The sequence below is a fragment of the Salmo salar genome, chromosome 15, assembly GCF_965601325.2.
Source record: "Salmo salar chromosome 15, fSalSal1, whole genome shotgun sequence".
NCBI classification, from domain to species: domain Eukaryota; kingdom Metazoa; phylum Chordata; class Actinopteri; order Salmoniformes; family Salmonidae; genus Salmo; species Salmo salar.
In genome coordinates, this window is record NC_138305.1 from 26,855,001 (window position 1) to 26,882,749 (window position 27,749).

Consider the following 27,749-nt stretch of genomic DNA (forward strand, 5'->3'; position numbering starts at 1 on the left):
TCCAAAGTGCTGGAGTACAGAGCCAAAACAACAACAACACATGTGTCACTGTCTCAATACTGTTAGAGCTCACTTTATATAACCCATGTGAGAGAGAGAAGGGTAGAGAGACTTTTGACTTTGTCTTTCTTTAATGATACATCCTTATTTAATTTCATGAAATCATCACTACCCCTCCCCTCCCATTGAAACCAAATATTCCCTGTTTTATATACTCACCTGGCCCTCTACCCCACGATACACACCAACCCTTACCACTTCTATAACCATATATCCTACCCATCTTCCCTGTGCTATATACTCACCTGGCCCTCTACCCCACGATACAATCCAACACCACACATCATGATAACCAAAACCTTACCACTTCTACAACCATATATCCTACCCATCTTCCCCAGCTGTACAGACACTGCACCTGCACGTTGACCTCGATTTCCCCCACTGGTGCTTGTACCCTCACCTTGTCGAAGGCCTTTACGTATGCTCCAAATCCCCACACTCAAAACACTGCAGACAAATCTGTTCTGGCAAACCCAGCGTAGAGCCCCTCCCCATGCCTCACTTTAAAATGCACATCTGTTGGTTTAGGGTTATTGTTATTCATTGTTATTCAGAAACATGAACACTTGCCTCCGGAACAAAACAACGAGCTTAACGGCATCTGCCTGAAAGCTTTCCGACAGTACACAAAAAACGCTAGCAAACGTACCAAAACGACTCAGCTTTTCCCAGATTTAATCATCCTTAATAATCGGAGGCAGAGTCGCAACTACCACCCTAGTCAAAGGAGTCGAAAGAGGAGAAATCGACACCAACACATCCCTTACAAATATCCACTAGCAGTCAGCCTGCCCACTAAATGTACTCTTTTCATGAACACAACCACATATTTATTCATTCTGGATGCAGAATGTATAAATTTGTTTCCTACCTGTTCGCCGACCGCGAGCATAACCTGTTTCACCTTAACTCTCATTCTCTGGCTGTTTTGAGGACACAACAGAGACTCAGGGCTGTTGTGAGGACACAGCCAGAGACTCAGGGCTGTTGTGAGGACACAGCCAGAGACTCAGGGCTGTTTTGAGGACACAGCCAGAGACTCAGGGCTGTTTTGAGGACACAGCCAGAGACTCAGGGCTGTTGTGAGGACACAGCCAGAGACTCAGGGCTGTTTTGAGGACACAGCCAGAGACTCAGGGCTGTTGTGAGGACACAGCCAGAGACTCGGGGCTGTTGTGAGGACACAGCCAGAGACTCAGGGCTGTTGTGAGGACACAGCCAGAGACTCAGGGTTGTTGTGAGGACACAGCCAGAGACTCAGGGTTGTTGTGAGGACACAGCCAGAGACTCAGGGCTGTTGTGAGGACACAGCCAGAGACTCAGGGTTGTTGTGAGGACACAGCCAGAGACTCAGGGCTGTTTTGAGGACACAGCCAGAGACTCAGGGCTGTTGTGAGGACACAGCCAGAGACTCAGGCCTGTTGTGAGGACACAGCCAGAGACTCAGGGCTGTTGTGAGGACACAGCCAGAGACTCGGGGCTGTTTTGAGGACACAGCCAGAGACTCAGGGCTGTACTGAGGACACAGCGTGTTTCACAGCCAAGGACACCACCAGCCTCTGGCTAAACATCACAATCAATAGTGATAAAATGTTATCAGGAGCCTGACGGTGTAGGGAGATAGCAGACTGAACAGTCCAGGGTTGGAGGTCAGTCAATTCAGGAAGTAAACTGACATTCCAATTCAGGAAGTAAACTGACATTCCAATTCAGTAAAACAGGGCATATTTTCAATGACTTCTAAATTAACTGAAAAGTAGATGATATTTACTTGAAAAGTTGTTACATTTTTCAATGTTCAATTTAAATTACTTCCTGATATGACTGCCTTCAATTATATCTGCCACCCTGTGGCTGGGGCGTCAGGTAGCCTAGTGGTTAGAGCGTTGGGCCAGTAACCAAAGGTTGCTAGCTCGAATCCCCGAGCTGACAAGGTAAAAATCTGTCGTTCTGCCCCCTGAACAAGGCAATTAACCCACTGTTCCTAGGCCATCATTGAAAATAAGAATTTGTTCTTAACTGACTTGCCTAGTTAAATAAAATGATTGATCCCAACCCTGGAGCAGACAGAGTAGCTAATAGCCTCGTGTGATGAATCACATCGTATGCCATCAGGCTGACAGCCAATTAAATGAGCTATGCTAAAAGGTGCACTATGCAGAAATCGCTCTGCCATTTCCTGGTTGCTAAAACTCTAATAGTTTGCATAATTTCAGTTTATGTGACAAAACAAGCAAGTATAGTTTAGAGAATCATGGTACCATCCAAACAGCTGTGAAATATATTTTTCATAAGCAAAAATGAAGCTGGTGTACAAAACAGAAAGTTAAAGAAGTAAAAACAAACCTTTAGAACGGGAAGCTTAGAACAGATCTACCATTTCTTAGACTTGCTTGAGAATGAGAATGACAGGTCTATGACTAATGTCTATGAGAATTTGGTCGGGTCACCCAAGAAGTTACATATTGCAGCTTTAAGTAGGTTTTCGGGTATCTGTACTTTACTATTTATAAAAAAACTAAATTGAAAATCGTGTCGTCAGGCATATTAATTGTTTGCTTAATATCAGGAATTTGATGTATAGCATTTACTTTTACTTTTTACTTCACTCAAGCATGACGATTGAGTGCATTTACTACCACTGTACTTCAGTACATTTAAAAACAGATACTTTTACACTTTTACTCAAGTAGTATTTTACTGGATGACTTTTACTTGAGTCGTTTTCTATTAACGTAGCTTTACCTTTACTCAAGTATGACAGTTGAGTACTTTTTCCACCACTGTTAACATTACACCCTCATCATGTGTCTCTGAACCTCTCCCAAGGTAAGACTTTCTCCCTCCATCTTCCTCTCACTCGCTTTCTCTTTCCCTCTCTCTTGTTTCTCTTTCCCTCTCTTGTTTCTCTTTCCCTCTCTCTTGTTTCTCTCCCTCCCTCCCTCCCTCCCTCCCTCCCTCCCTCCCTCCCTCCCTCCCTCCCTCCCTCCCTCCCCCTCTCCCTTTCTCTCTCCGCCTCCCTCCCTCACTCTCCGCCTCCCTCCCTCACTCACTCTCCGCCTCCCTCCCTCACTCACTCTCCGCCTCACTCTCCCTTTCTTTCTCCCTGTCCCTTTTTCTCTCCCTCCCCTTCTCTCTCCCTCCCTCTCCCCTTCCCTCTCCCCTTCTCTCTCTCTCCCTCCCTCTCCCCTTCTCTCTCTGCCTCCCTCTCCCTTTCTCTCTCTGCCTCCCTCTCCCTTTCTCTCTCTCTCCCCCCCTTTCTAACACGTTCTTCCAATCGATGGCTGACTGAATGGCTGAAAGGAAATTTTCATAACACCACAGGCTGATGAATGAATGGGATTTGGATGCATGGTAATTTTGTAGAGGGATTTATGTGTATGACTCTGACAATAAACTCTGACTTAATTTTACATTTACATTTGACATTTTAGTCATTTAGCACACGCTCTTATCCAGAGCGACTTACAGTAGTGAATGCATACATTTCATACGTTTATTTATTTCTTATTTTTTTTGTACTGGCCCCCCGTGTAACAAGCCATTGATAAAGGAATTCACACTAAAGTATAAAACAAGACAGGATATAACTAAACTGATCTTGGAGTAAAGCATCCACATTTATGTTAACTAACTCTCCAACCATCTCATTGCCATAACAAGAAGTCACTAGACCATGTCTACGGTGATAGAACAAGCTGTATTTCTGGCATAAGGTCAAGCAGATGACGTGGTATAAAAATCACCCATTGCTTCTGTCTCACATCTTTTGGTATTTATAGTCTTTGTAAGGCCTCCCTCTTCTTTTCAGAGCTCCTTGACAATCAACGTGTCTAGCAGCAAACTGATTACAGCACGTCCCTATACAGGCTGAAACCACCACTTACCAACAGAGATACAGCCCTCACACTGCATGTCAAGTAAGGACAAGAAAAGGTGTGATGTAGAGGACATTTTGAAAAGTTGTGGTTGAATAACAGGATGATGACACTAATATATTTTATGTTGGCTGATTAGTGGACAATATGTTTAAACACTATGATTGTATTATGGTATTTGTATTCCAAGCCAAGCCCCTCTCTCCTGTGTGGACAACGAACACACACACACACACACACACACACACACACACACACACACACACACACACACACACACACACACACACACACACACACACACCACACACACACACACACACACACACACACACACACACACACACACACACACACACACACACACACACACACACACACACACACACACACAGGCCAGTGACAGCATCCCCAAAAAAGTTTCTCATTTGGATAACACCACCTGGGGATTGCAGCTGGGAGATAACAGGAGTGTGTGTGTGTGTTGGTGCACGTCTGTGTGTGTGTGTTGGCCCCTCCATGTGTGTCTATGACTGTGCGTGTGTTGGTGTGTGTGGGTTGGGGGTCTATGTGTCTGTGTCTGTCTGTCTGAATGTGTACCCCTGCACGCACGTCCATCTGTTCCTGTGTGCCTACAGTATGCATACATGTAGGTGAGGGCTAAGAGAAGACTCAATTTATTTCTGAGCCCAGGTGGTTTACCATCAAAGACCACCTTTACTCCCCAGACAGACAGACAGACAGACACAGATCCAGACAGTTCTATGACCCCCACAGCTGCTGTCACAATCAGGACATGGTAGTGGAAATCCAGCTGGGTTCTACAGGTCTCAGAGGACCAACGGTTAATGTCGGTTGCTTCCCAAATGGGCCTCTTATTCCCTATATAGTGTACCACTTTTGACCAGGACCCATAGTGCACGATATAGGGAATAGAATGCCATTTTGGACTCAGCGGTAGCCTCTCTGTACACCTGCCCTGGGGAATCATACCAGTCCAGAATCATACAACAATCATATGGCCATTTAAGGGGCAATCTGCAATTGGTACATCCATTTTGTTTTAACTTATAATATAAAATAATGCTATATTTCCATTGATTCTTGAGGAATATAACTTCTAAATGCCTCATGAGTTAGTTCAACTGTCATACACCATCAGAACCCACGACATAAGCTTGTTTTAACTCCATTGTTCATACACACTATAATTGTAAACAAACACTGTATAGCCTCAAACATGGTTAAAACTATACTTTTATATAATGGATGGTCAGTCATTGCATCCATAGCTTTGTCTATGAATTTGAGAGTGGTTACATTTCTCCTGCCCTATCCCTTCAGCTTTTAAAAAAAACTAAAAACAGTGGCAGGGTGTAGGCTTTGTTAATGTTTAAGGTGCAGATTGCCCCTTTAAGCAGATTATTTTACATTTAGCAACTGAGAGTTCAATGCAGCTTCAGGAACCAGACGCATCGGAAGTATAATAATCACATGGTCATTTAGCAGACCATTTTAACATAGAGTTCAGTTTATTCAGCGTGTGATCAAACCTGCAACTCTGATGCTCCAAGCTGCCCAGCAAAAAAAACATGTCCACTAAAGACAGAGAAGCTACAGATTATGTAATAATAAACTCAGCAACAAAAAAAAACGTCCTCTCACTGTCAACTGCGTTTATTTTCAGCAAACTTAACACGTGTAAATATTTGTATGAACATAACAGGATTCAACAACTGAGACACAAACTGAACAAGTTCCAACATTTTACATTTACATTTTAGTCATTTAGCAGACGCTCTTATCCAGAGCGACTTACAGTAGTGAATGCATACATTTCATACAATTTCATACATTTTTTTTTTTTTTTGCTGGCCCCCCGTGGGAATCGAACCCACAACCCTGGCGTTGCAAACACCATGCTCTACCAACTGAGCTACAGTTGGTAGAGCATGTAATAATGTGTCCCTGAACAAAGGGGGGGTCAAAATCAAAAGTAACAGTCAGTATCTGGTGTGGCCACCAGCTGCATTAAGTACTGCAGTGCATCTCCTCCTCATGGAGTGCACCAGATTTGCCAGTTCTTGCTGTGAGATGTTACCCCACTCTTCCACCAAGGCACCTGCAAGTTCCCAGACATTTCTGAGGGGAATGGCCCTAGCCCTCACCCTCCGATCCAGCAGGTCCCAGACGTGCTCAATGGGATTGAGATCCAGGCTATTCGCTGGCCATGGCAGAACACTGACATTCCTGTGTTGCAGGAAATCACGCACAGAATGAGCAGTGTGGCTGGTAGCATTGTCATGCTGGAGGGTCATGTCAGGATGAGCCTGCAGCAAGGGTACCACATGAGGGAGGAGCATGTCTTCCCTGTAATGCACAGCGTTGAAATTGCCTGCAATGACAACAAGCGCAGTCCGATGATGCTGTGACACACCGCCCCAGACCATGACGGACCCTCCACCTCCAAATCGATCCCGCTCCAGAGTACAGGCCTCGGTGTAACGCTCATTCCTTCGACGATAAACGCAAATCCGACCATCACCCCTGGTGAGACAAAACCGTGACTCGTCAGTGAAGAGCACTTTTTGCCAGTCCTGTCTGGTCCAGCGACGGTGGGTTTGTGCCCATAGGCGATGTTGTTGCCGGTGATGTCTGGTGAGGACCTGCCTTACAGCAGGCCTACAAGCCCTCAGTCCAGCCTCTCTCAGCCTATTGCGGACAGTCTGAGCACTGATGGAGGGATTGTGCGTTCCTGGTGTAACTCGGGCAGTTGTTGTTGCCATCTTGTATCTGTCCCGCAGGTGTGATGTTCGGATGTACCAATCCTATGCAGGTCTTGTTGCATGTGGACTGCCACTGCGAGGACGATCAGCTGTCCGTCCTGTCTCCCTTTAGCGATGTCTTAGGCGTCTCACAGTACGGACATTGGAATTTATTTCCCTGGCCACATCTGTAGACCTCATGCCTCCTTGCAGCATGCCTAAGGCACGTTCACGCAGATGAGCAGGGACCCTGGGCATCTTTCTTTTGGTGTTTTTCAGAGTCAGTAGAAAGGCCTCTTTAGTGTCCTAAGTTTTCATAACTGTGACCTTAATTGCCTACCGTCTGTAAGCTGTTAGTGTCTTAACGACCGTTCCACAGGTGCATGTTCATTAATTGTTTATGGTTCATTGAACAAGCATGGGAAACAGTGTTTAAACCCTTTACAATGAAGATCTGTGAAGTTATTTGGATTTTTACGAATAATCTTTGAAAGACCTGGTCCTGAAAAAGGGGCGTTTATTTTTATGCTGAGTTTAGTTTCTGACTAATGATCAAAGTGCACATAAAACATACCCCCAGAGGACAGGCAGTGTGAGATATATATATATATATATATATATATATACCGTAAATTCCGGACTATAAGCCGCAACTTTTTCCCCACGCTTTGAACATCGCGGCTTAAACAATGACGCGGCTAATATATGGATTTTCCCCGCTTTCAATTTTTTTTCTTCCAAAAAAACACATTCTGTGACGTGCTCAGTTTTTTGGCGGCATGAAGCTTTCATTATACCAATGAAATTGCCGAACGGGTTAAGATCAAACAACTTTTTGGTTTACTGTTTAGATTAAATCGAGCGCTCTCAAACTTCCCATTATTCTGATTACGGTAGTCATTTTGCCACCCTCATCATGGCAAAGACACGGAGAAATGCATATGATGCAGCTTTCAAGTTGAATGCGATTGATCTGGCTGTTGGAAAAGGAAATAGAGCTGCTGCACGGGAGCTTGGTCTTAATGAGTCGATGATAAGACCTTGGAAACAGCAGCATGAGGAATTGACTCAGTGCAAAAAGACAACTAAAGTTTACTGCAAATGTTTTATTTTTTGTTACAAGCCGTGTTTCGTTAAAGCCTATTTATTTTTGTTACAAGCCGTGTTTCGTTAAAGCCTATTTATTTTTGTTACAAGCCGTGTTTCGTTAAAGCCTATTTATTTTTGTTACAAGCCGTGTTTCGTTAAAGCCTATTTATTTTTGTTACAAGCCGTGTTTCATTAAAGCCTGTGTAAAGTTCATTTGTTTCAATGTACCGGTAGGCACCTGCGGCTTATAGACATGTGCGGCTTATTTATGTTCAAAATAAATAAAAAAATTAAATTCAGTGGGTGCAGCTTATATTCAGGTGCGCTTAATAGTCCGGAAATTATGGTATATATATATATATATATATATATATATATATATATATATATATATATAACTGTCACACTGTGACATATTGGTTGGAATTGCTGTTGCTAACGGTAACGGCCCACTCTACAGCAGGGATCAACTCAAGTGTTCTGTTCCAATTTGTCTTGAAATTACACTCAGTCAGGTGTGCTGTGATGCAGACACATATAGTTTCAGTGTTCCTTTTATCTTCATGTCAAAGTTCCTGTATAGACATAGTGTGCATTCCAAATGACACCCTGCCTGTGTTACCTATATAGTGCACTACTTTTGACCAGAGCCATATGGGAGAGCGTAGGGTGCTATTTGGGATGCATACCAGTTGCAATCAGAGTATGTGAGCAAAGCGGCGCCGGAGCGTAACTGTGTGTCCAATTTCACCGGAGTGCAGGGCGAGTTTCCCAAAAGCTGGAGCATTGGCCTTATCACCCTCTCCAGTAGCACTCACTTCATGAGTTCAGGGCATGCCTGCCCCAGCATGCATTTGTAGGCTACTTGTATGCTGCTATAGCCCCTTTGCTTTGGCTACTGTCATGGAGTTGGCTACATTTTTTTCATAAAGAAATGGATAAAACACACAGGTGTAAAAGATGATGAGGAGGAAGAGCAAGAGAGGGAGTGTAGGTGATGTAGAATCATTGTGGAATCTGAAAAGACACATATCCTGAAAGCATGACAGTGTACTACGTGGTCCCGTGTGGCTCAGTTGGTAGAGCATGGTGTTTGCAACGCCAGGGTTGTGGGTTCGATTCCCACGGGGGACCAGTATGGGAATAAATAAAAGTATGAAATGTATGCATTCACTACTGTAAGTCGCTCTGGATAAGAGCGTCTGCTAAAATGTAAATGTACAGTCTCACCACAGATTTAGACTTTCCTCCACGTTTCTCCAAACGTACATTTCGAAAGTTGTTCCAAATTTCTGTCTTTAAGGTTAGGCTTTAACTCCGAATGGTTAAGGTTTGCGATAGGCTTAAAACAAAAATATCAAAAAACAACTTTCTATCGCTGGATTCAAACATGGCACCAGAGGCAGATGCTTGAAGCCATCCACCATCCCTAGTTAAACCGAAACCTACTTGAAGGTGACAGCTCTCACTGTTGCCCCTAGTGACCGGGTTCCATGTCATCTCCTGACATCCGTAGACATAGATGGACGTCGAATACTGACTTGTATCACGGATGACCTGGCTGGTACTACCTGATACATGCTAACAGAAAGGAAGGAGGTGGGTAGCTAGCTAAGTGTCTCATTGTAGCAAAGTATTTATAAACAAAAAATCTGATCTCTTAAAAGTTCTGTTCATTTTCATTGTATTATCTATACAATAGGCTGTCATTGATTTTGGCCCAATAGGCCTGACATACTGTATTAACCTCTTTTGAGGAGCTTTCCAATCTGATAGGGTTATTTTTCCCAAAAACCTTTAGGCCTACCTATGACCCAAAGGGTGTTTGGCATCCCCAGTGACCCAAAGGGTGTTTGGTATCCCCAGTGACCCAAAGGGTGTTTGGCATCCCCAGTGACCCAAAGGGTGTTTGGTATCCCCAGTGACCCAAAGGGTGTTTGGCATCCCCAGTGACCCAAAGGGTGTTTGGCGTGGCCCGTGTAGTCTAGAAACAGTATATTTTAATGCAGTCATCTCAGTTCTCATTTGAGGCATAGTTTTATCCTTCACTTGTTTGTAATAATTGCAAATACTTTGGCAACTTTGTATTTGTAGTCAACTTTGTTCTGAAGTTACTAAAACTGAAACGAATCATGTTTTTTTTAAATATAATCTGAAATAAAATAATTTACAAATCAGTCTGAAAAACTAAAACTTTGTATTTTTGCTCTCCAACCAAGTTGCTTGGAACACTGCTTCTACCTCGCTCTCCAACCAAGGTGCTGGGAACACTGCTGCCTAGCTCTCCAACCAAGGTGCTGGGAACACTGCTGCTACCTTGCTCTCCAACCAAGGTGTATGAACTGTAGGGCTGGGAACACTGCTTCTACCTCGCTCTCCAACCAAGGTGCTGGGAACACTGCTGCTACCTTGCTCTCCAACCAAGGTGTATGAACTGTAGGGCTGGGAACACTGCTTCTACCTCGCTCTCCAACCAAGGTGCTGGGAACACTGCTGCTACCTTGCTCTCCAACCAAGGTGTATGAACTGTAGGGCTGGGAACACTGCTTCTACCTCGCTCTCCAACCAAGGTGCTGAGAACACTGCTGCTAACAGCTGTACACCGACATACACAACATGCTGCTACCGTTATACTACCACTATAATCATTAAGGTGGGTGCTTATATAGTTTGGAAATGTATTTATATTGTTGCATATCCCAACTCCCCCTGAGACATCCTCGGAGAGATGGGATAGTATCTGGCTCTCTCGCTCTTCACTTTGGCAGGCTTCAGGACAGGGCATAAAGGTCACTGCCCATTCTAACACCTTTCATATATATATATATATATATATATATATATATATATACTGCTCAAAAAAATAAAGGGAACACTAAAATAACACATCCTAGATCTGAATGAATGAAATAATCTTATTAATTTTTTTTTTCTTTACATAGTTGAATGTGCTGACAACAAAATCACACAAAAATAATCAATGGAAATCCAATTTATCAACCCATGGAGGTCTGGATTTGGAGTCACACTCAAAATTAAAGTGGAAAACCACACTACAGGCTGATCCAACTTTGATGTAATGTCCTTAAAACAAGTCAAAATGAGGCTCAGTAGTGTGTGGCCTCCACGTGCCTGTATGACCTCCCTACAACGCCTGGGCATGCTCCTGATGAGGTGGCGGATGGTCTCCTGAGGGATCTCCTCCCAGACCTGGACTAAAGCATCCGCCAACTCCTGGACAGTCTGTGGTGCAACGTGGCGTTGGTGGATGGAGCGAGACATGATGTCCCAGATGTGCTCAATTGGATTCAGGTCTGGGGAACGGGCGGGCCAGTCCATAGCATCAATGCCTTCCTATTGCAGGAACTGCTGACACACTCCAGCCAAATGAGGTCTAGCATTGTTTGCATTAGGAGGAACCCAGGGCCAACCGCACCAGCATATGTTCTCACAAGGGGTCTGAGGATCTCATCTCAGTACCTAATGGCAGTCAGGCTACCTCTGGCGAGCACATGGAGGGCTGTGCGGCCCCCCAAAGAAATGCCACCCCACACCATGACTGACCCACCGCCAAACCGGTCATGCTGGAGGATGTTGCAGGCAGCAGAACGTTCTCCACGGCGTCTCCAGACTCTGTCACGTCTGTCACATGTGCTCAGTGTGAACCTGCTTCATCTGTGAAGAGCACAGGGCGCCAGTGGCGAATTTGCCAATCTTGGTGTTCTCTGGCAAATGCCAAACGTCCTGCACGGTGTTGGGCTGTAAGCACAACCCCCACCTGTGGACGTCGAGCCCTCATACCACCCTCATGGAGTCTGTTTCTGACTGTTTGAGCAGACACATGCACATTTGTGGCCTGCTGGAGGTCATTTTGCAGGGCTCTGGCAGTGCTCCTCCTGCTCCTCCTTGCACAAAGTCGGAGGTAGCGGTCCTGCTGCTGGGTTGTTGCCCTCCTACGGCCTCCTCCACGTCTCCTGATGTACTGGCCTGTCTCGTGGTAGCGCCTCCATGCTCTGGACACTACGCTGACAGACACAGCAAACCTTCTTGCCACAGCTCGCATTGATGTGCCATCCTGGATGAGCTGCACTACCTGAGCCACTTGTGTGGGTTGTAGACTCCGTCTCATGCTGCCACTAGAGTGAAAGCACGCCCAGCATTCAAAAGTGACCAAAACATCAGCCAGGAAGCATAAGAACTGAGAAGTGGTCTGTGGTCACCACCTGCCGAACCACTCCTTTATTGGGGGTGTCTTGCTAATTGCCTATAATTTCCACCTGTTGTCTATTCCATTTGCACAACAGCATGTGAAATTTATTGTCAATCAGTGTTGCTTCCTAAGTGGACAGTTTGATTTCACAGAAGTGTGATTGATTTGGAGTTACATTGTGTTGTTTAAGTGTTCCCTTTATTTTTTTGAGCAGTGTATATATATAATATCTCTCTCTCTCTCAATTCAAGGGGCCTTATTGGCATGGGAAACATATGTTAACATTGCCAAAGCAAGTGAAATGGATAAACAAAATAAACAAAAAGTGAACAGTAAATATTACACTCACACAAGTTCCATGAGAATAAAGACATTTCAAAGGTCATATTATATATACAGTGTTGTAATGATGTGCAAATAGTTAATGTAAAAAAGGGAAAATAAATAAACATAAATATAGGTTGTATTTACAATGGTGTTTGTTCTTCACTGGTTGACCTTTTCTTGTGGCAACAGGTCACAAATCTTGCTGCTGTGATGACACACTGAGGTATTTCACCCAATAGATATGGGAGTTTATCAAAATTGGATCTGTGTGGGTATGTGTAATCTGAGGGAAATATGTGTCTCTAATATGGTCATACATTTGGCAGGAGGTTAGGAAGTGCAGCTCAGTTTCCACCTCATTTTGTGGGCAGTGTACACATTGCCAACAACATTTCTCTCTCTCCACTTTTGCAGGCTTCAGGACAGGGCATTAAGGCCCTTTCAAACACCTCTCCTCTCTCCTCTCCCGCCTTCCTCTCTCCTTCCCTCCTCTCCCTCTCCTCTCTCCTTCCCTCCTCTCTCCCTTCTTCCTTTCTCTCTCCTTCCCTCTTCTCTCTCCTCTCTCCCTCCTTACCTCGTCTCGCCCTCCTTTTCTCTTCCCTCTCTCCTCTCTCTCCTTCCCTCCTCTCTCCTTCCTTCCTTCCTTCCTTCCTTCCTTCCTTCCTTCCTTCCTTCCTTCCTTCCTTCCTTCCTTCCTTCCTTCCTTCCTTCCTTCCTCCCCTCCTCTCTCTCTCCTTCCCTCGTCTCTCTCTTCCTCTCCTTCCCTCCTCTCTCCCTCCCTCCTTCCCTCCTCTCTCTCTTCCTCTCCTTCCCTCCTCTCTCCCTCTCTCTCTCCTTCCCTCCTCTCTATCCTCTCTCCCTCCCTCCTTCCCTCCTCTCTCTCCCTCCCGCCTTCCCTTCTCTCTCTCCTCTCTCCCTCCCTCCCTCCTTCCCTCCTCTCTCCCTCTCTCCTTCCCTCCTCTCTCTCCTCTCTCCCTCCCTCCTTCCCTCCTCTCTCTCCCTCCCTCCTTCCCTTCTCTCTCTCCCTCCCTCCTTCCCTTCTCTCTCTCTCTCTCCCTCTCCTTCCCTTCTCTCTCTCTCTCTCCCTCTCCTTCCCTCCGCTCTCTCTCTCTCCCTCATTTTTCTGGCTCAGAGGTCTCAGCTTCTCCAACAGACTCTGACAGTAACTATCAGCCGCCCCAGTAGTGTTGGCAGGCCTCTCACTGAGTGTGCTCCAAATGGCACCCTATTCCCTATATAGCGCACTACTTTTGACCAGGGCCCATACGGCTCTAGTTGAAAGTAGCGCACAATTTTGGGAATAGGGTGCCATTTTGGACACACAGTAGTATTGGCACTCAGTAGTGTTGGCAGGACCAGTGGTTCTTCTCTGAAACACAGCCAGACTATCTGTTTACATGGAGCTGTTGGAACCTGAACAAAGGATAGCAGCAACAACACAGCCAACAACACAGTCAACAACACAGTCAACAACACAGCCAACAACACAGCCAACAGCGCAGCCAACAACACAGCCAACAACACAGCCAACAACGCAGCCAACAGCGCAGCCAACAACACAGCCAACAGCGCAGCCAACAACACAGCCAACAGCGCAGCCAACTACACAGCCAACAGCGCAGCCAAGAACACAGCCAACAACACAGCCAACAACGCAGCCAACAGCGCAGCCAACAACATAGTCAACAACACAGCCAACAGCGCAGCCAACAACACAGCCAAGAACACAGCCAACTACACAGCCAACAGCGCAGTCAACAACATAGTCAACTACACAGCCAAAAACACAGCCAAGAACACAGCCAAGAACACAGCCAACAACACAGCCAACAGCGCAGCCAACAGCGCAGCCAACAGCGCAGCCAACACAGCCAACAGCGCAGCCAGCACAGCCAACTACACAGCCAACATCGCAGCCAACAGCGCAGACAACAACATAGTCGACAACGCAGCCAACAGCGCAGCCAACAACACAGTCAAGAACACAGCCAACTACACAGCCAACAGAGCAGCCAACAGCGTGGCCAACAGCGCAACCAACAGCACCGCCAACAACACCGCCAACAGCGCAACCAACAACACCGCCAACAACACAGCCAACAACACAGCCAAGAACACAGCCAACTACACAGCCAACAGTGCAGCCAACAGTGCAGCCAACAACACAGCCAACAACACAGCCACAACACAGCCAACATCATAGCCAACAAAACAGCCAAGAACACAGCCAACTACACAGCCAACAACGCAGCAACAACGCAGCCAACAGCGCAACCAACACCATTGCTAAACCCAAACTTCAGTATGTTCCCATTGTTAAACCCAAACTTCAGTATGTTCCCATTGTTAAACCCCAAACTTCAGTATGTTCCCATTGTTAAACCCCAAACTTCAGTATGTTCCCATTGTTAAACCCAAACTTCAGTATGTTCCAATGTTAAACCCCAAACTTCAGTATGTTCCCATTGTTAAACCCAAACTTCAGTATGTTCTCATTGTTAAGCCCCAAACTTCAGAAAAGCAATAGAGTTACAAACTGCTTGTAGACGTTTAGTTTGACTTCTTCTGCTCTAGTGTAGTCTCTCAACCTCAGTACTACTAATATAGCACATCTCAGTCTGATTGAGAGGATTTCTTGTTCACCACCACACGAAGAAGAAGAGAGAGATTACCAAGACAACATCCCAAAATGGCACGCTGTTCCTTTTTGTACTTTAGACCAGGGCCCATTGCTTCCTTAGCTGAGGATTCTGGGATAATGGCCTACAGATAGGGAAACTCAGGGGGAGATGGGGGGCCTGGAAGAGAAAGAGAGGAGTGGGAGGAACAGGAGAGTGAGCGAGGAGGAGCTGGAGGAGAGAGGAAGAGAGAAGAGGAGGAGGAAGAGGAGGAAGAAGACAAACCCTTCTCCCAGACAGAACTAAGACCAAGATCCAGAGATTTGGCCAGGCTTAGAATCCCTAGCTTCCTTCAGACCACTGCTTTTACCACCCTGCCAGAGTCAAAGGTGAGGGGAAAGAGAGGGAGGAGGCAGAAAGAGGGATGAAGAAAGAGAGGGAGGAGAGGGAGGAGACAGAAAGAGGGATGAAGAAAGAGAGGGAGGAGAGGGAGGAGACAGAGGGATGAAGAAAAGGGAGGTGGAGGCGACGGCTTAACAAAGTGATGTTTCCATGGTGACCAAGAAGTGAATAGAGTTCTCCGAGTTAGTTGAGTTTCTTCCTCCTTGTTAGTTGGCAGAGCAACAAGGTCTCACAGTCTCATTGCAGAATTAGACCTTCATCCATGTTCTCCAAACGTCACATTTAGAAGTGTTTTCTGTTGCACCTGCTTGCTCTGTATCGTTCCATTTCTCCAAATGTCAAATTTTGAAATTAAGGGTTAAGTTTTAGGCACCAACAATAAAAAAAACTGTGTCCACGACGGCGATCAAACACGCAACTTTCTTATCCAGACTCATGGGATTACACCCATCCACTGCCACGTCCTCCGCCCCGTCCACCGTCCCATCCACCACCCATCCACCGCCCCGTCCACCACCTCATCCACCGCCCCGTCCACCACCCATCCACCGCCCCGTCCACCGCCCCGTCCACCGTCCTGTCCACCACCCCGTCCACCGTCCCGTCCACCGTCCCGTCCACCACCCAGTCCTCCACCCCATCCACCACCCCTCCACCACCCTGTCCACCACCCAGTCCTCCACCCCTCCACCACCCAGTCCTCCACCCCATCCACCACCCCTCCACCACCCAGTCCTCCACCCCTCCACCACCCAGTCCTCCACCCGTCCACCACCCCCTCCACCACCCAGTCCTCCACCCCGTCCACCACCCAGTCCTCCACCCCTTCCACCACCCAGTCCTCCACCCAGTCCACCACCCCTCCACCACCCCGTCCTCCACCCCGTCCACCACCCAGTCCTCCACCCCGTCCACCACCCAGTCCTCCACCCAGTCCACCACCCCTCCACCACCCAGTCCTCCACCCCGTCCACCACCCAGTCCTCCACCCCGTCCACCACCCAGTCCTCCACCCAGTCCACCACCCCTCCACCACCCAGTCCTCCACCCAGTCCACCACCCCTCCACCACCCCCTCCACCACCTAGTCCTCCACCCAGTCCTCCACCCCGTCCACCACCCCTCCACCACCCAGTCCACCACCCAGTCCTCCACCCCGTCCACCACCCCTCCACCACCCAGTCCACCACCCAGTCCTCCACCCCATCCACCACCCAGTCCTCCACCCCGTCCACCACCACGTCCACCACCCAGTCCTCCACCCCTCCACCACCCAGTCCTCCACCCAGTCCACCACCCAGTCCTCCACCACATCCACCACCCCGTCCACCACCCAGTCCTCCACCCAGTCCTCCACCACCCAGTCCTCCACCCCTCCACCACCCCTCCACCACCCAACCACCCAGTCCTCCACCCCATCCACCACCCAGTCCTCCACCACCCCGTCCACAACTTCCAAGCCTACTTGACTGTAATAGTGCCCACTGTTTCTCCCTAGTGGCTGGTTTTGAAGGCATTTCCCGACATCTTCAGGACATGGATGGACGTCCAATTTCAACCTCAATCTTGCACGACCTGGCTGGGCAAAGAGCTAGTGAGAGGAAGACAGAGGAAGACCGAAAGAGAGGAGAGAGGACAGAGGAAGACAGGAAGAGAAAGAAAAACAGGAAGAGAGAGGAAGAGAGGAAGAGAGAGGAAAAGAAAGAGAGAAAGACAGAGGAAGAGAGGGGAAGACAGGAAGACAGAGAAAGAGAGAGGAAGACAAGAAGACAGAGGAAGAGAGAGGAAGGGAAGAATACAGAGGAAGAGAGGAAGACAGGGGAACAGACAGGAAGACAGAGAAAGAGGAAGACAGGAAGAGAGGGAAGACAGAGGAAGAGGAAGACAGGAAGAGAGGGAAGACAGAGGAAGACAGAGAAAGACAGAAAGAGAGGAGGACAGGAAGAGAGGGAGACAGAGGAAGATAGAGAAAGACAGAGAAAGACAGAGAAAAACAGAGAAAGAGAGGAAGACAGGGAAGAGAGAGGGAGACAGAGGAAGAGAGGGAAACAGAGGATGAGAGAGATGAAGACAGAGGAAGACAGAGCAGTGTGAACACAGGGCCAATGGCTCCCTGGGTAATAATCAATCCGGCACATCTTTATTGCAAACGATGAGAGAGACAAACAAATCGAGTGCATCCCGAATGGTCCCCTACTCCCTTCATAGTCCACTACTAATGACCAGAGCCTTATTCCCTATATAGTGCACTACCTTAGACCAGAGCCCTATACCCTATATGGTGCACTACAGGACTAGAGAGGAAGACAGAGGAAAGCAGGAAGAGAGAGAAAGACAGGAGGAGAGAGGAAGACAGAGAAAGAGAGAGGAAGAGAAAGAAAGACAGGAAGAGAGAGGAAGACAGAGGAAGATAGGAAGACAAAGGAAGAGTGAGGGAGAGAGGAAGACAGAGGAAGAGTGAGGGAGAGAGGAAGACAGAGGAAGAGAGGGGAAGCGAGAACAAGACAGAGGAAGAGAGGAAGACAGAGGCAGAGAGGAAGATGGGAAGAGAGAGGAAGAGAGAGGAAGACAGGAAGAGAGAACAAGACAGAGGAGGGGAGAAATAAAGGGGAAGAGAGAAAGACAAAGGAAGAGAGAGGAAGACAGGAAGAGAGAGGAAGACAGAGGAAGAGAGAGCAAGACAGCGGAAGAGAGAGCAAGACATGAATAGAGAACAAGACAGCGGAAGAGAGAGCAAGACATGAATAGAGAACAAGACAGCGGAAGAGAGAGCAAGACATGAATAGAGAACAAGACAGAGGAAGAGAGGGCCAGACAGGAAGAGAGAACAAGACAGAGGAAGAGACGAAGACAGAGGCAGAGAAGAAGATGGGAAGAGAGAGGAAGATGTGAAGAAAGAGGAAGACAGGAAGAGAAAGGAAGACAGAAGAAGAGAGGAAGACCGAGAAAGACAGGAAGACAGAGGAAGAGAGAGGAAGACAAAGGAAGAGAGAGGAAAACAAAGGAAGACAGAGGAAGACAGAGCAGTGTGAACACAGGACCAATGGCTCCCTGGGTAATAATCAATCCAGCACATATTTTTTTGCAAATTGAGAGAGACAAACAAATCGAGTGTATCCAGAATGGTCCCCTACTCCCTTTATAGTCCACTACTAATGACCAGAGCCTAATGCCCTATATAGTACACTACTTCAGACAGACAGACAGACAGACAGACAGACAGACAGACAGACAGACAGACAGACAGACAGACAGACAGACAGACAGACAGACAGACAGACAGACAGACAGACAGACAGACAGACAGACAGACAGACAGACAGACAGACAGACAGACAGACAGACAGACAGACAGACAGACGGTGATGTGCAGAACGGGACAAACCATTACACAGTGCACCAGTCAGCATCGATTCAGGTCATTGGCCCATAATGATCTTTTGAGTATCGGCACTACTTTAGACCAGAGCCCTATTCCCTATGTACTACACTACTATAGACCAGAGCTCTATTCCTTATATAGTGCACTACTTTAGACCAGAGCCCTATTCCCTATTTAGTGCACTACTATAGACCAGAGCCCTATTCCCTATATAGTGCACTACTTTAGACCAGAGCCCTATTCCCTATTTAGTGCACTACTTTAGACCAGAGCCCTATTCCTTATATAGTGCACTACTTTAGACCAGAGCCCTATTCCCTATTTAGTGCACTACTTTAGACCAGAGCCCTATTCCTTATATAGTGCACTACTTTAGACCAGAGCCCTATTCCCTATTTAGTGCACTACTATAGACCAGGGCCCTATTCCCTATATAGTACACTACTTTAGACCAGAGCCCTATTCCCTACATAGTACACTACTTTTGACCAGAGCCCTATGGTCTCCCTATTGAGTCCTGGTCTAAAGTAGTACACTATGTAGGGAATAGGGCTCTGGTCTACAGTAGTACCACTATGTAGAGAATAGGGTGGCATTAGGGATACAGCCACTATTAACTGTTACAGTAGGAGACTTCTAATGGATCAAGGACTGATACGTTGTCGGACCTCATCACAATTCATCTCAATGTATTGTAGGAAATGGGGTTCCAATCGTAAAAGTACTGTGACTGGCATCACTACAGTTACGATTCTCAATTGACCTCAAATCCAGTCCCATCTTGTCCGTACACATGATAAAGCAATAGAATGGAGAGTCCAGCCTTGTAGGGAAATAGCTATTGTACATCTCTCAGCCATATTGTTTGTCTCATTCCGTCGTTTTACATGTAAAAACTTTTCAAGGACCCTCATCTCTGCCCTACAGTGTATTACACGGAGTTTGGACAACTTGTGCCGATAGCTGAATAGACTATGAGAGTTTGTGGGCGTACTGAGGGGGCTTCTCAATGTTATGACTGAGCCCAGTACTGAGAACACTGTGTGCTGGTTGCATTGAGTTATTGTAGCGCTGCTCCTACAGACCAGAGAAATCCCATGTCACCAGGCTTAAAACTATAGTCTCAATCTCCATAGTCCTGCATTAAGCAGACATCCTACACCACAGTATGATCACAACTGTGGAGGCTGCTGACGGGAAAACAGGCTCATAATGAAAGACCCGGAACGGCGCAAATGGAATGGCATCAAACATCTACAAACCATGGAAACCATGTAACCATGTATTTGATACCGTTCCACTGATATCGCTCCTGTCATTACCACGAGCCCGTTCTTCACAATTAAGTTGCCATCAACCTCCTGTTGATCACAGCCTATATAGAGGATCACAGATCAGACAGAGATCAGTTCCACCACACTGTGAGGTCTCAGACCGTTGTAATGGAACTCAGAGCTCAGAGGGAGGAAGATCTAAGGGTAGCAGAGAGACTTTGAGGAGTTGAAGTTGTTTGAACAAAGGCCTGGCACTCCATACTGAACCACACTGCAGCAGAGGAGTCATACCAGGACTGGGCTCACTAAAGTAGTGATCAGAGGCTGTCGCAGATAGGGATAGAGAGGACGGAGAGAGAGGAGAGGAGAAGAGAGAGAGAGAGAGAGAGAGAGAGAGAGAGAGGGGGAACGAGAGAGAGGGGGGGGAAGGAGAGAGAGAGAGGGGGAGAGAGAGCAAGCGAGAGAGAGGGGAGAAGAGAGAAAGAGAGAGAAAGAAATAGAGAGAGGAGAGGAGAGGAGAGAGGGGGAAGGAGAGAGAGAGGGGGAGAGAGAGAAAGCGAGAGAGGGAGAGGAGAGGAGAGGAGAGGAGAGAGAGAGAGAGAGAGAGGGGGAATGAGAGAGAGAGAGGGGGGGAAGGAGAGAGAGAGAAAGCGAGAGAGGGAGAGGAGAGGAGAGGAGAGAGAGAGAGAGAGAGAGAGAGAGAGAGAGGGGGGGGGGAGGAGAGAGAGAGGGGGAGAGAGAGCAAGCGAGAGAGAGGGGAGGAGAGAGAAAGAGAGAGAAAGAAATAGAGAGAGGAGAGGAGAGGATAGGAGAGAGGGGGAAGGAGAGAGAGAGGGGGAGAGAGAGAAAGCGAGAGAGGGAGAGGAGAGGAGAGGAGAGAAGAGAGGGGGGAGGAGAGAGAGAGTGGGAGAGAGAGCAAGCGAGAGAAAGAGAGAGAGAGAGAAATAGAGAGAGGGAGAGAGAGAGAGAGAGAGAGAGCGGGGGAAGGAGAGAGAGAGGGGAGAGAGAGCAAGCGAAAGAGAAAGAGAGAGAAATAGAGAGAGAGAGGAGAGAAAGGATGTGACAGGTGCAAACATTGGGCCTCTGACAATAGTAGAGATGTAGAGTTGAAGTCCTTCTTTGAACAAAAGCTGACCCTTACAGTTGAACCACAATGTCAGGGCTGGACTGACTAAAGCATTGATTAGAAGCAGAGACAGACAGGTTGGATTGTCTCACAGACAGACAGGGTGGAATGTGGAGTCTTTGAAACCCGAGGATAACTTAATGGAGGGTAAAGGGAGAGAGACTTTGGCTGCGGTCCAAACACTTAAAAGACACACCCTATCCCCTCAAATTAAGTGGACACTTCTGATGACGTATCATGACGTCTGGCGAGTGTACACTTGCAGGGCAAGGGGGCGAGGGAGGAAGGAATGATTTTTAAATGGCGAAGGTTGTGGGTGCTTTTATATGCGCTACAGTCAATTATGAGTGCATGTCTACTTATGTTAAATATATAATTATTAATATACGCCTACTGTATGATAGCTAGCAAATTAATTAGCTAACTAACGTTAGCCTGCCTACTGTATAATAGCTAGCAAATTAATTAGCTAACTAACGTTAGCCTGCCTACTGTATGATAGCTAGCAAATGAATTAGCTAACTAACGTTAGCCTGCCTACTGTATGATAGCTAGCAAATGAATTAGCTAACTAACGTTAGCCTGCCTACTGTATGATAGCTAGCAAATGAATTAGCTAACTAACGTTAGCCTGCCTACTGTATGATAGCTAGCAAATTAATTAGCTAACTAACGTTAGCCTGCCTAATGTATGATAGCTAGCAAATTAATTAGCTAACTAACGTTAGCCTGCCTACTGTATGATAGCTAGCAAATTAATTAGCTAACTTACGTTAGCTTGCTTAGCTGGAACTTCTGAAGAAGGAAGTTTTATTTCTACAATTTCCAAAAGATAACCAAACAAAAACATATTTACTTTTTATGAGACGTTTGTGCTGTCATGTGCATTAGTAGCACAATTTCCAACTTATTTGCATTCGTTTTTACTTACACTTGTATGTTGACTTCTCCATTGATGTTGTTTTGCTGACTTTTCTTAGCGGATGTACAATCGTCGCAAATTGAATTATGGGGAGTTTCAGGCCCCGGATGGGAACATAATTGCACACTCGCAAACTCAAGTAAAAATGATGGCTGAGGGGTTTACTTTGCCAACTTCCCTTGCTTGACTAATCATTTGGACCGCCCTCCAAGATGGCGACGGGGGATTCCCCCAAGAGCATAAGGCGAGGGTAAGTGGTTAAGGGTGCGTCTTTTATGAGTTTGAACCGCAGCCATTGAGAGAAAAGAGAGAGTGAGAGAGGGTGAAGGGAGAGAGAAAGAGATGGAGGGTGATAGGAGAAAGAGATTGAGGCTTAAGGGAGAGAGAGAGATTGAGGGTTAAGGGAGAGAGTGAGAGATTGAGGGTTAAGGGAGAGAGAGAGATTGAGGGTCAAGGGAACAGACTGATCCAATGAGGCCAGAGAGGGTAGATGGTTACACAGACTTTTGGCCTCCCGTCCTATTCCAACCACCTCCGGCCGGCTTTGTATTCATGTTACCTGATGAAATTGCCGTACAATATGATCTTGTTGCCATCTAATGCACATTCAAATGTCATAAATCAACACTGCAGAGCCCTCCCTGTCCTCTGCCATGCCCTGATTGTATTATGGCTGATGATATCTGGAAATGTGCATGCACACCGTGGCCCATCTACTATTGCTAGCCCCAATTCTGACTTGTGCTCTGATATCTGTTGCACTGATTTCTGCTCTTGTAAAAGCCTGGGTTTTCTGCACGTTAACACTAGAAGCTTATTACCTAAAATGGACCAATTGAAAGTGTGGGTTCACAGCTCCAATCCAGATGTGTTGGTCATTACTGAGACGTGGTTAAGGAAGAGTGTTTTGAATACTGATGTTAACCTTTCTGATTATAACATTTTTCGGGAAGACAGATCTTCCAAAGGTGGGGGAGTGGCAATCTTTACCAAGGATCACCTTCAGTGCTCGGTTGTTTCCACCAAGTCTGTCGCCAAACAATTTGATTAGCTGGTTTTAATTACTAAACTTTCAAATAGATCTTTGTTGACTGTTGCTGGGTGCTATCGTCCTCCATCAGCGCCGGCCTGTACCCTACCTGCCCAAAGCTCTCTCCTGGCCCCTTATACTAAGTCTGAATTTGCCCTGCTAGGTGAGCTAAAATGGGACATGCTTAAACCACCTGACAAAGTCTTAAAACAATGGGACTCCCTTTCTCTGATTATTAACAATCTCACAAGGTATAACTCCAAACTCTCAGAAAACACAACTCTCCTTGATGCTACCTTCACAAATAATCCTGATAGGTATCAGTCTGGTGTTTTCTGTAATGACCTTAGAGATCACTGTTTTACAGCCTGTGTTCGTAATGGCTGCTCAGTGAAACGACCTGTCCTGATTTGTCATAGACGCTTGCTAAAAAACTTTAATGAGTAAGCCTTCCTTCATGACCTGGCCTCTGAAAAATGGTATAGAATCAGCTCTGTCGAAGACGCTTGGACCTTCATTTTTGATATTTTCAGTGGTATTGTTAACAAACACGCCGCTATAAAGAAAATTATCATTAAAAACAGGTTCAGCACCTCAAGAATTCCATTTGGTGAAAGGCTCGGCACACACATACTCAGGCTGACTGGCTCTCGTTCAGGAAAATGAGAAATAAGTACACTCAGACTATCCGGAAGGCCAAACTTAGTTACATTAAGGAGCAGTTCTCTCTCTGTGGGTCTAACCCCAAGAAGTTCTGGATAACGATTAAAGACCTGGAGAATAAACCCTCCTCACAGCTGCCCATGTCCCTTAAACTTGACTCAAAAAAACATCTGGTCAGATGGTTTAGACCCTTTCTTCTTTAAGATTGCTGCCCCTATCATCGCCAAGCCTGTTTCTGGCCTTTTTAACCCGTTTCTCCTCTCTGGGGAGGTTCCCATTGCTTGGAAGGCAGCCACAGTGCGTCCTTAATTTAAAGGGGGATATCAAGCTGTTCCTAACTTTTATAGGCCAATTTCTATTTTGCCCTGTTCTATCTAAAGTGTTGGAAAAACTTGTCAAAAATCAACTGACTGGCTTTCTTGATGTCTATAGTATTCTCTCTGGTATGTAATCTGGTTTCCTCTCAGGTTATGGATGTGTCACTGCAACCTTAAAGGTCCTCAATGATGTCACCATTGTCCTTGATTCTAAGCAATGTTGTTCTGCTATTTTTATTGACTTGGCCAAAGCTTTTGATACGGTAGACCATTCCAATCTCGTGGGCCTGCTAAGGAGTAGTGGTGTCTCTGAGGGGTCTTTGGCCTGGTTTGCTAACTACCTCTCTCAAAGAGTGCAGTGTATAAAGTCAGAACATCTGCTGTCTCAGCCACTGCCTGTCACCAAGGGAGTACCCCAAGGCTCAATCCTAGGCCCCACACTCTTCTCAATTTACATCAACAACATAGCTCAGGCAGTAGGAAGCTCTCTCAGCCATTTATATACAGATGATACAGTCTTATACTCAGCTGGCTCCTCCCCAGATTTTGTGTTAAACGCTCTACAACAAAGCTTTCTTAGTGTCCAACAAGCTTTCTCTGCCCTTAACCTTGTTCTGAACACCTCCAAAACAAAGGTCATGTGGTTCAGTAAGAATAATGTCCCTCTCCCAACAGGTGTGATTATTACCTCTGAGGGTTCAGAGCTTGAGGTAGTCACCTCATACAAGTACTTGGGAAAATGGCTAGAAGGTTCACTGTCCTTCTCTCAGCACATATCAAAGCTGCAGGCTAAAGGTAAATCTAGACTTGGTATCCACTGTCATAATCGCTCCTCTTTCACCCCAGCTGCCAAACTAACCCTGATTCAGATGACCATCCTACCCATGCTAGATTACGGAGGCCTAATTTATAGATCGGCAGGTAAGGGTGCTCTCAAGCGGCTAGATGTCCTTTACCATTCGGCCATCAGATTTGCCACCAATGCTCCTTATAGGACACATCACTGCACTCTATAGTCTGTAAACTGGTCCTCTCTGTATACCTGTTGTAAGACCCACTGGTTGATGCTTATTTATAAAAACCCTCTTAGGTGTCACTCCCCCCTATCTGAGATACCAAGCTTTCTCTACCCTTAACCTTGTTCTGAACACCTCCAAAACAAAGGTTATGTGGTTTGGTCTTAGGCCTCACTCCACCCTATCTAAGATATCTACTGCAGCCCTAATCCTCCACATACAACACCCATTCTGCCAGTCACATTCTGTTAAAGGTCCCCAAAGCACACACATCCCTGGGTCGCTCGTCTTTTCAGTTCGTTGCAGCTAGCGACTGGAACGAGCTGCAACAAACACTCAAACTGGACAGTTTTATCTCAATCTCTTCATTCAAAGACTCAGTCATGGACACTCTTACTGACAGTTGTGGCTGCTTTGCGTGATTTATTGTTGTCTCTACCTTCTTGCCCTTTGTGCGGTTGTCTGTGCCCAATAATGTTTTGTGCTGCTACCATGTCGTGCTGCTGCCATGTTGTGTTTCTACCATGTTGTTGTTGTGTTGCTTCCATGCTGTGTTGTTGTCTTAGGTCTCTCTTTATGTAGTGTTGTGTTGCTGCCATGCTGTGTTGTTGTCTTAGGTTTCTCTTTATGTAGTGTTGTGTTGCTGCCATGCTGTGTTGTTGTCTTAGGTCTGTCTTTATGTAGTGTTGTGTTCTCTCTTGTTGTGATGTGTGTTATGTCCTATATTTTTATTTTATTATTTTAATTTTTTATCCCAGGCCCCGTCCCCGCAGGAGGCCTTTTGCATTTTGGTAGACCGTCATTATAAATAAGAATTTGTTATTTCTGACTTGCCTAGTTAAATACAGGTTAAATAAAAAAATATGAAAACATTTAAAACGATGGATAGTAGATACAGGATACAGAAAAACACAACTAAAAAAAGTATGTGGACATCTGCTTGTCGAACATCTCATTCCAAATTCATGGGCATTCATATGGAGTTGGTCCGCCCTTTGCTGCTTCTACAGCCTCCACTCTTCTGGGAAGGCTTTCCACTAGATGTTGGAACATTGCTGTGGGGACTTCCATTCAGCCACAAGAGCATTCATGAGGACGGGCATTGATGTTGGGAGCGATAGGCCTGGCTCGCAGTCGGCGTTACAATTCATTCCAAAGGTTTTCGATAGGGTTGAGGTCAGGGCTCTATGCAGGCTAGTCAAGTTCTTCCACACCGAATCTCGACCAACCATTTCTGTATGGACCTCGCTTTGTGCACAGGGGCATTGTCATGCTGAAAAAGGAAAGGGCCTTCCCCAAACTGTTGCCACAAAGTTAGAAGCACAAAATCGTCTAGAATGTCATTGTATGCTGTAGCATTAAGATTTCCCTTCACTGGAACTAAGGGGCCTAGCCCAAACCATGAAAAACAGCCCCAGACCATTATTCCTCCTCCACCAAACTTTACAGTTGGCACTATCCATTGGGGCAGGTAGCGTTCTCCTGGCATCCACCAAACCCAGAATCGACCATTGGACTGCCAGATGGTAAAACGTGATTCATCAATCATTTCCACTGCTCCAGAGTCCAAGGCCATTCTACTGCCAATGTTTGTCTATGGAGATTGCATGGCTGTGGGCTCGATTTTATACACCTGTCAGCAATGAGTGTGACTGAAATAGCCAAATCCACCAATTTGAAGTGGGGTCTACATACTTTTGTTTATATAGTGTAGGTTTGGACTGTAACCTGGATTTCAGCAAGACACAGGTAATCAAAGCTAGGTTACCAGGACTGTCAAAAAGGCTATTCTCCAGAGCTTTGGTGTGATGTGAATTACCTTTTCTTGTTTCTCTGAAAGCATTTTCATTTTGGCCAACTGGATAATGTTAAATCCTCAAGTGTTGAGACAATATATTTCAACCCCAATTATACAAAAATGGAAGCACAGCAGTTTGATGTGCCAAGAAATGTTTTTATTTTTACTCTTCCCCATCCCATTGTGTAGTCATGAACTGAAACGTGTACTTTCGTCTATGCTATTTGTCTATGTTCTTGTGAGTTAAGTATCTTTAAGATTTGGTTTTCCCTAGTGGAGGTAATGATGATATATTTGTATTTGCATTTATTAAGGATCCCAATTAGCTGTTGCCAAGGCAGCAGATACTCTTCCTGGGGTCCAAAGAAATTAAGTCTAAAACTAAAATATAACACCATTACTTGTTCTCTGTCCTGTATGTAGCTCATCCACATGCCTCAAACTAGGGACAGGACACATCCATTTAGATGCCATGGTAGACAAATTGCCCAGCTTCGCTATAGCGTTTCACTGTTTTTCCCTTGGGGATATGCCATCCACAGTCCTTGGGCTTAGGGATTGAGACACCACAAATACGTCTTGTAAAGATATGGTGGACAAATCACCCAGTCCTCACTTGGAGATATGGCCATTGATTTTCCCTAGTGGAGGCAATTATAATATCCATGCTACCATAACTTATCATCCATGGCCCTTAGCCTTGACCTTGAAAGTGTATAAATGTACAGTGCATTTGGAAGGTATTCAGACCCCTCGACTTTTTCCATATTTTGTTACGTTACAGCTATATTCTAAAATGGATTCAATAGTTTTTTTTCTCTCATCAATCTACACAAAATGCCCCATAATGACATCACAATACCCCATAAT

At 46.1% G+C, this 27,749-nt stretch overlaps 1 protein-coding gene and 1 non-coding gene across 2 annotated transcripts in view; one reads left to right on the top strand and one right to left on the bottom strand.

Moving 5' to 3' along the window:
- Positions 1–27,749, bottom strand: part of LOC106571069 (regulator of G-protein signaling 6) — a 140,362-nt gene that overhangs the window by 47,918 nt on the left and 64,695 nt on the right. The window lies entirely within an intron of this gene.
- trnaa-ugc (transfer RNA alanine (anticodon UGC)) lies at positions 8,855–8,930 on the top strand. Its single transcript has one exon. It is a non-coding gene; the product is annotated as a tRNA-Ala (tRNA).